Source organism: Labrus bergylta, chromosome 12, assembly GCF_963930695.1.
Source record: "Labrus bergylta chromosome 12, fLabBer1.1, whole genome shotgun sequence".
Lineage (NCBI taxonomy): Eukaryota > Metazoa > Chordata > Actinopteri > Labriformes > Labridae > Labrus > Labrus bergylta.
Window position 1 is genome coordinate 22,262,196 of NC_089206.1, and position 9,937 is coordinate 22,272,132.

At 41.8% G+C, this 9,937-nt stretch overlaps 1 protein-coding gene across 1 annotated transcript in view; it reads right to left on the bottom strand.

The window, feature by feature from the left end:
- Positions 1-4,296: 4,296 nt before the first annotated feature.
- LOC109981535 (LHFPL tetraspan subfamily member 4 protein) overlaps positions 4,297-9,937 on the bottom strand; it is a 28,753-nt gene continuing 23,112 nt past the window's right edge. The window contains exon 4 of the mRNA XM_020630363.2: positions 4,297-9,937. This exon is cut by the window's right edge and continues 167 nt beyond it. The gene's annotated coding sequence lies outside the window, so the exon portion shown is untranslated.

The window sequence follows — 9,937 nt, forward strand, 5'->3', positions numbered from 1 at the left end:
TTGATGAAGCTCCATGCCAAAGAAAAAATGTCAGATAACTGATTTCTTATTGGGACTCTTTCCTGTCTTTCTATTCCCAAGTATAGGAAAGACAAGGCTGGTTGAAAAAAATACATTTTTTGCAAGAGGCAGATTTCTGTGAGTGTACGTCTTTATGGGACAATACATAAAGCCGAGCTGCAGGAGGTCAGGCTAAATCTAGCGACCACAATGATTTATCCTCCCCTTCCTGCAGGCTATCCTCATGGGGGTTTGTCAGTCACCTTGCAGAGGGGATCAACAGGAACACACTGATCTGCAGTGAGGAGCCCTGTGAGGCTGAATACAAGGTCAGGGTATAGAGGACAAAGTCCATGGTCCGCCAGTTGGAGTTTGGCTAGAGGTCCCAAAATTCACAAAGCAAGCGCTCAGTTATGCTTCCCCAGGCAGGAAGTGAGCACCCCAGGGGGCCAAGCTGGTGCATAGAAATACAGACGTTCTTACCTTTTATGTGGTATACAGACGCTTCTGAGTATCCGGTGCTCAAAATAAGGATGAGGGACATGCAGACGGCGAACACCATCGAGAGAGAGCATCCATGAACACTACTCAATGAGGCAGACATTGTAAAAAATACATAAAAGAATAACTCCTTCAACCTGTTTTCTTAGCTGTTAAACTAAAAGTTCAACTCTAGGTTTAAAACTTGGTCAGTTCTACTGGTTTGAATGTGGTGCATCTGTCCGGTAAAGTCTTGTGATGCCCCAGGACGCACTGGCTAACATTTATAGTCTCACATCTTTACTTGGTAAAGCAAAAGAAAGAAAGAAAAAAGTCCAGTTTCCTGGTTTCTCCCCTTATTCCCACATTGTTTCAGAGCCAGTTTGGCTGTGTATCCATGCATCCCTAAGTATTACCTTTGGGCCTCGCTGGCTACACAAGCTGCGTGGGTGAAAGGATCGCTGGGATGGTCGATTAGCCCTTGTGGCTTTTAACCAGCTAGCCTCTTTCAGGTTGTCTTTTGTCTCCCATCTCATCTCTTCAACATACGCATTCCCCCCCCCCCCCCCCCCCCCCCTTCTTGTTACCGCCAACAAAACCTCTATAAAGCCATTTTCCTGACTGCTGACAGAGTCAAAAAAAGCCATCCTTTATGCTGACATTGTCCCTTGTGTGACAGAAATTGAATCAAGCCAAATGATCATAAAACTGCATTAAAAACAATGACGATGTGGCAGCATTTTCTCCTGTGTGAGCACCTCAAAATGTAGAGATACAAAGAGGAAGAACAGGGTGCCAATGTTTTCACAGCACAATGTGTGCTTTGAACTGTTTGCATATATGCTGCACTTCATATAGCATAAAGTAAAGACCACAGTATGTCAGGAAAGAATTTAGGATATTTTTAGCAACGTATGTTTTGGAGGACGTCTGACATTCTGTGGAACGGCTCAAGCAATTTAGGCCAAGGTCAGGAGGTCACTTGTGTGTTAGAAATATAAAGAGAGGGGGAGATTGTTTTATCTCTACAGGCAAGATTTTTAACAGGATGTATGATGGACCGCAGGACACTCTGTGGTCAGCAGCTTCCTTCCTCCCAGCCCGCCTCTGGCCAGAGACCCGTCCGCACACCATGCTCTGACTAAAGAGAAAAACAAACAGGACTCAGAGGGACTGGATTGGAAGGAAGCTGTGGATGGCCGAGGGGCTCCAGCCTGAGAACACCACTGTCTTCACGTCAACACTGTAGTCACACAGGAACGCTTTCAGGATCTTCAGTGGCTCGGTGGTTGGTGGAGGCTTCGGTTTTTATACACAAGCAGCACTGCTGAAGAGAACTGCTGTAAGGCCTTCGTCTGTCTCTGGTTCTCACCAACAAATGCTCATTTATGGCAAATGTAGATTCTATAAATTGCCTAAGCATGACTGGTGTAAAATCAGTGAGTTAACATGGACTTGAGTATCCCAGTTATGAGCCTTGGGATTATATCATATTCAGGATGTATGTTTACATGCAGAGAAACCTGGTTATTCATATCCCTGCATACAAGATAAATACTAGTATCCTGGTTTTGTTCAGATGTTTTTCCCCTGTAGTAATGTTCCAACATGACCCGACTTGCTCCAATGTGCATGTTGGGAAACCGGCGTCCTGTAGCGGGTCCAGCACAGACTTGAACAGGTCAGCAATTCGATGCTTTCTTCCATCTCAACTTCCAATTTTATTTAATTCATTCATTACCAAATGATAATACTAAGTTTCTTCCAGAATTCGTCGTTCCAGAATTAAGATGCTCTTGTTGCTGCCGCCATGTTTGTTGTGCTGTTGTGCTGATATGCCTGCACAGGTAGTCAGCAGCTTTTAGAAACCGGGGTAGGAAGTATACATGCTACAGTATCCCATTCTGAAGGTAGCCAAATTGGAGTTTCTCTAAATCGGGGTAAGGGCTTAGCTGGGTTTCTGAAATCTGGATATGGTGTTCTCATGCACAAACACAAAAACGAGATACTGAAAAATGAAAGCTCTGAAACCCCGGCTTCTTTGATTCACATCCTGTACAAAATACCTGCAGAGAGTGTGTTGGAATTATAAGTCAAATATCTTGACTACTGAGTGGCATACAGTGCGGTGGGTCTGAGGCAGAGTGTCTGACTGTGGTAGGTTGGCAGCAAACAGGTGAAAGGGGGTTTGCCTGTTCAGTGCACCAGTGTGGTAGGTAGAGCGTCGACTCTGCTTCAGGCAGCAGAAGAAAGGACCACACATGCAAACACACAAAGCACTTAAAATCACAATGTTAAAACAAAGTGTGAATCCATCAATCAAAGATTTATGTAGGCAGCATCTCCTACAACCCCCAGGAACCTGAGACTAGATCACTTCAACACCCGCTTTCCTTCTGTGTCTCCATTAGGAACAAGTCAATTGCCACAAAATTTGCAATGATTATAATAATTGTAAAAGTAATATTTTGAGGGATCGTGCCAGCAGCTAAGCTCTTTAGTCAGTGCCAAATGGTACACCCACTTGGTACAGACTGATATTTTTCAACTTCTAGAAAGATGTTGTTGTATCCATTCCCCCTAAATGATGAATGAAGTGTTTCCCTGACTTCTCCTCTCAAACCACGGTGAGCGACCTGAGATTACCAAGTAGTTTGAGTAAAATACCTTGAGACTTTGAGACTCTCTGGCCATGAAATTAGGTAAACACACAACTGTTGTACTATTACTGCATTATATGGCAATACATTGGAGATCATTGGTTCAAACCAGTGTTGTGGTCAAGAGCACACTTACCTGAGCTTTGTGTGTGTTGGAAGAGATTTCCTTCTGTTGGCCACTTTCCATTCCCATTTATTCTGTTGTCTAGCCTTTCAAGTGACTTCCACTTCATCAGTGGGTGGCCGTGAGGAGCTAAACCCAGTGGGCCCACTTTCGCTTTGACCCCTTTTTTAACGTGCACTGTTATGTTAATTTCCCTCAACTTGCGCCCCCTGTCACCCAGGTTTAATTCAGGGGAAATGTAACACAAAAACCTGAACTGTGTTGACAACTTGAAGGGTTTATAATAGCTTTGAACTGAAGAAGAGACACACTTGTGGTATCCTGTTTCAGAGCCCTTAACAGCCTCAGGATTCAATAAATAAATAACCCTACTGGGAGACCAGTAGTTTCAAAAAGAGGACCACACAGAGGATGAACCCACATGGATGAGTTACAGGTTACTTCCTGTTACTTTGTGGGATTCTCAGGACACAGGCGGTCTCCAGCTATGCCGCCCTCTCAGTGTGTGTATGTGTGCGGAGGCCCTGTGGGATATTTTTGGTTTTTGTGACTAACCCTCAACGCTAGCAGCAGAACTGGATGCTCTGGCTCGGTTGTTAATTACATAAATACTCCTCGTTTCTACCACAAATGATATGCTGCGTGTAAAAGCTTTATGTAACGAAACAAATCTGCACACTTTATTGATTCATGGACTCAGGCAGGGATGCACAGTGGTGCAGTGGTTAGCGCTGTTTCAGGAGGTTGCTGGTTTGAATCCCCGTCTGACAGGAGCCTCTCTGTGTGGAGTTTGCATGTTCTCCCAGTGCATGTGTGGGTTCTCTCCAGCTTCCTCCAAAGACATGCTCGTTAGGTTAACTGGAGACTCTGAATTGCCTGTAAGTTGGTTGTCTGTCTTGATATGTCAACGCTGTGAATGGCAGGCGACCAGCCCAGTGTGTTACACCGCCTCTCAACCAATGAAAGCTAGGATCGGCACCAGCCCCCCCACGACCCCGAATGGGAGCTAATTGATGGATAGGCTGGATCACATTTTGAATGTAAAATATCTTTATTCGACCTTCTCAAAATGTGTGTCAATAACAGAAACGTTCATCATGGTGAGTTGGAATACTATTCACAAAAAAGGAATTAATCAGACAGAATTTTTCAAATAAAAATAAAAAACTCAGCATGTCGTCATAATTCATGAAAAGCAACAAGCGTCTCGGCCCCTACTTGTCCACAAATTTAGCAACTTTATAAATAAGACATTTTTTTTATACATTGTTGGGCTGTTTGAGGTTTCAACAAGCAGTCATCCATTGGTGAGTCAAGGTTTGAATCTGCGATGTAAAAGTCTGATGTGACAGAACAACAATCATCATACATCATCATCGTACCAAAAGATACAGAGAAAGTAAAGCAGAACAGAAAGGAAAGATTCTGTATTCAACACATAAAAACATAGAGCTCATCAGAAGTACTTGACAATATCAGTATATCATTCTTTTCTTATACAAAACCAAACTGAATATTTCTTTTTTTTCATGGTTATACATGATAGTTGATGATAATTTGGCAACGTCTGCATTTCAGGAGATAACAGAAAGTCAAATATTAACATAACATAATTCACTGGACGTGATTCCTCTTTGTCCTGACCCCCCCCCCCCCCAAACATGATGCCTTTATACATGATATTGCATGATAAAAACTATGATAAAATCATTGACAGATCAATGACAGATTGCACTGTCAGCAAACACTTTGTTTGCTGCAGGAGATGAGATGACCTCCCGTCATCTCTGTGTCCTTTTTTATTCATTTTCAGTCTTTTCTTTTTATGATTCTATAAGTTAAGATTGAGGTGAATTTAGCTCCGGAGTCCAATCACAAACTGGAAATTAAGGGAAAACCAATTATACTCCCACATATCAAAATGTTTTTTTAGGAATCAAGCGTAGTATTTGGGAACAAAAAAAAAAAGTCCTTCTAATTGGACTTGAAACTGAATTGACCTCAAATCTGCAGAAAAAAAACCACCTTGCTTCAGAGCTCAGTCAGAGTATGTAGTCTTCGGTAGAAAAAACTACGGTGTCACTACTTGTTTTGCTGGTTCTGCACCACATCTGAAATAAATCAAGAGTTCTTAGAGGCACCTGGAGTGGTACAAATATGTGCTCATCAGGGTTTTAAGGTATATCGTCAGTTCCTTTGTTAAGGTATTTTTCAGTTCATCGTCAAGTCCTCAGGAAACCCGGAGACGGAGACCAGACCGGTGATCAGGTTATGATCCTCGATGGCCTGATGGGATCACTTATGTGGGTGTCAGGGCTGTTTTTGTTCTTTTTCTTGATTTGACATGAAACACGTCCTGGGCCCGTGATAGTATCCCAAAATGAGAGATGCAAGCTATAGATGTCTAAATCACAATATATGAGAGACATAAGCTCCATCTTTACCATTTCATACTTTAAAAAATCTCCGTGCCCATGTCCCAGCCAGTGCGCTTATTTTCACGAATGATCACGTACATATCAAAGCAAGACTTGCTTTACCAAATGGATGCGGACTGTAGATCGTGTTTCAATCGTTTTGTGACATATTCTTCATATGCTTGCACAGTTACTTCAAGGTTAAAGTAAAAGAAACGTTTCCTAATGAGAGCCCAGCACTCCTGCTCTAAGATGGTTGATAGCTGTAGGCCAAGGTTTGTGCACAGCCTGCATGGACAGCATCGTTTGATTCAGCATGAGGGCTGTTTTTTCATATTGTCTTAAAGGCCCAGCTTGGAAAACCAGAGTCGTTCTACTCAACCCAAAGGTGTCACACTGATTCTTCACTTGCAGGTGATGCTTTGGACTCGTGAGCCATGACCACGTCACAGGAGCATCGGCTTTTAAGTTCACTTGCAGGTTCCGACTCGTTTGTGTTTGTTGATCGTCATTTCCAACGTGAGCCTTTAATACAGTACTGTGTACACAGCTTCCTGAGAGTTAGCTAGCTACCAATCTGAAAAAAAAAAACACACAGCACATCTAGCTATCTGCTCATTAGATGTATATTATGTCATAGGGATGCACTGCTACCCAATACACAATCCCAACTGAGCCGATATCAGGCTAAAAACCAGGGATCCATGTCCGTATAAAGTCATCATAGACTCTTTATTGGAAGTGGACAGCACTGCTTGGTTTTTAAATATAAAGAAGTTGCAGCATTGCCTCCAACCACTACTTTTAATCAAAATCTTCCCAATGCATTGATGGTCTCAATCACCAGTTTTAAGATCCTCATGTTCCAAAATACACACCAATTTAGAGTATAATAAATGACAAAGCTTAAGGCTAGACTTCCATGTGCCTGACATGTCATAACCATAGCAACCTGAAAGGGTCTTGTTCCAGGGTTGGGTTGTTCTAAAAACACACTCAGGAGGAGTTGCCTGTCCCATTGGCCGAATTAAGCAAACAAGTTCATCTCAGTTACAATGAATCACCATTGCAAGCTCGCTTACGAAGCTAGCAATGGTGATAGCTAAAGTTACCTCTTTTTAGTCTCCAGTTTCTCTGTTTAGTCCAAATATGGTCCCATCTGGATTGAAACCAAGCAACATGGCAATAGCCAAAATGGTGATCAAACTAAGAGATGCTGTAGTGGTGGTTGAGTCCACTTTTCATATACAGTCTATAATACTTTACACAGGTGAGCCATTCTCTTATTTTTAAAATTTTGTAAACAGCTGTTTGTTTTGTACAAAAGATGCCGCTGTCTGATATTTTTCAGGTGAAATCTTGAATACATCCTACATAGAATGCATCTAACAAAGTATGTCATGGATTGTAGGTACATTTAAGAGCGTACACTCACTTCCTCACAGGATTGTAGTTTTGTAATGTTTCCTGTTGGGTAAACTGCCGTCTCACAAAGGGCAGATCCCCCCCTGCCTGGTTTCATTGCTCAGGTAAATGGCTCCAGTCACTTCTCAATTAGCTGTGTGCATCTTTAAAACACAAGATTATTCTCTTGTGACAAATCAACACAACTTTGGGTTATTTTTGGGAGGATCTGTTAGAGCGTGTCAGCCCTGAGAGGGATAAAAGCCCCATGGTGCAAACACAGGTTGTCACATGTTCGATTCCGACTTGGAGCCAACAGCACATCATACTCATGATACGGGTGTCATTGATGCCAACATGTCATGTAACTTTATAGAGGCCATAGCTGTGTTCATGGGGTACAATGGTGAGTCACAGTCACTTAGTGGAAAAGGTAATCCAGGTGATTATGGATCAGGTACCAACGTTTTGCTTAAAGTCGCAAACAATCGTATGACTGAAAGTAGGGAAACCTGCAGTGTCTCCCTTTAAGTTTTCAAAGCAACCTATGTGAGTCGACTTAATGACCTCTTAGTTTGAAATGTAAAAGTAACGTATACATTGCCAGTGAAGAATCGGTCAAAAAGTCTCAGCTTTGATTAATGCCAAAGGTGACACAACGGGTTATTGCCTCAATTGTTAAAGGAGATCTATTATACTCACATTCATTTTTAATAACGTCAGTCTGGGACACCTATTGAGTTGTGTTGCAAGATCTGCAGCTCAAAAACCTCCTTATTTATCTGATACTAGTGTCAGTAAAATCCCTCATTTCAGCCTCTGCCTAATTTTAGCTACTGTCTCTTTAAGGCCCAACTCCCTGGCCAGCTCAGTTTACAGCGGCAGGGAATTTTTTAGAGAGCTTCTGGATGGGCTTCTGTCCTGATTGCTCTGATACTTGGCCAGAACTGTCTTGTAAAGTTCTTGTAACGTCTCGTTCAGAGCAACAGGAAACCACGTCCGGGGATTACGCTGACAACTTTTTATTGTGTGTTTGAAAAAATGGTCACAGAGGTTTAGTATGAACGTCCAACATCGTACCATTATATGTATGGATTCAAATATGGATCAGCAGAATAGATCTCCTTTAAGTCAAGCAACATTGTTGGAGCTACAGTGGATTCCCAAACAAGAGACACACAGAGAAAGTTAGTAAGAACCAGTTTCAGGGACAAAATAACGCTAAGTCTGGTGGTCGCTTGTCTGCATGAGTTCAGATTTGGAGTTTGTGTCAGACTTTGGCTTGATTTAATAGATTCCTACTGCGGAAATTTAAAAGTAATTTCAAAATAATGGCGAGCCAGTTTTTAAAAAGGATAGATACGTTTGGTATTTTTCATGATTTAGGATTCTATTGAGATATTTTTGCATGTGACGTCAACTTTCCGTCATGTGCCAGTTTGCTCTCGCTGTCACTTCAATATGATTCTTTTCCTGTGCTGCACTTTGAGGACGCAGCGGATTCTCAGAATCTTTTTTGACGAGCCTCACAAAGACATATGATTTTATTTTTTGTTGAATGGTGGCCAAGTCACAGTTTATCACGCTAACTAAGACTTGTGTTACAGAGTTCAAGGTGTGTCAGTACTCTTAAAAGGACTTTTGTCTTCCTTTTTTAGGGGGGGGGGGATTATTTGCTCTAATGTCCCATGTATGATTCTACTCGCAGCATTGCTAATTTAAAGAGGCGTTGAAGTGTCATCACCTGAAGACAATGCAGCACTTGGGGCTGAAGGCTGACGCGTGCAGCCATATTCACACGGTCTTAAGACATCTGTAGAGTAAACTGATCTCTGCATGCTGGAACCATAACCTGGAGTAAAAAGCACACTTGAAAAAAAAAAAAAAGAAAAAGGTATGGACTCTGAGAAAAATAAAAACATGATTTCTAGGACAGCTGCATTGAAGATCAGCAGCTTAAAGTTTGACTAATCGACTGTTTGGGGTGAAATACTACGGTAAGGACCTCGTTTTAAAGCCACATGGAGGCAGGGGAAGCATCTCGTTTTCATCTTGCCTTTTACTTTTGTGTGGAATATTCCACCTAAGATATCCTTTATATTCCCATATATTTCCTATCACTCCAAATGAGCAGTGAGGATTTAGTAGAAACGCGATGCATTCTGCTCGTACTCTGACGCTCTTCTGGCACAAGGAACCATGGGTAGAAAATACTCGAATGCATTTTAAGAGTCAGATGAGGTTTTGTCGTCGGCTGTTTTCTGTCAGCAGTTATGCTATTTACATGGTTAAGTATGTACAGTAGAGAATCTCCCAGAGATGTTAGGTTCTGTAAAGCTGCAGTGGGATGCTCCTTTAAGTTCCTCGCATTAGAAAGTCCTCAGATGAAGAGCCATACAAGTCCCCGTTGAAGTGTGTTAAATGTTTAATCATGTACTTGCTGCTGTATTGCCAGTCTCGACTCTTAAAACGGTATAAGGAGTATCTCTCTCTCTCTATCTCTGAGGCTATGAATGTACGCATCACACAAATTCAAAGTCATTAAAATAGCGTTGGTTTTCAAATAAAGCATCCTAAAATCATGGATGGACGTTATGGTTCTTCATCTTCAGGATTACATTTCTCACACAAATCAAGACTTTAAAATACACTACATTTTTTTTTCCTCCATCATAAAGGTATTCTTTGAGAAAGTCGAGTGGTAAATGCACTGTACAACCTTTGTATAACTTATTTTTTCCAAAATATAGTTTACCCCAGTGTGTTCTGTTGTTTTGTTTTTTTTATCTTACAGAATCCTGTACACTTGGTGTCTGCATTAAGTTTGGGTGATATCCTGATCATTGGAGAGA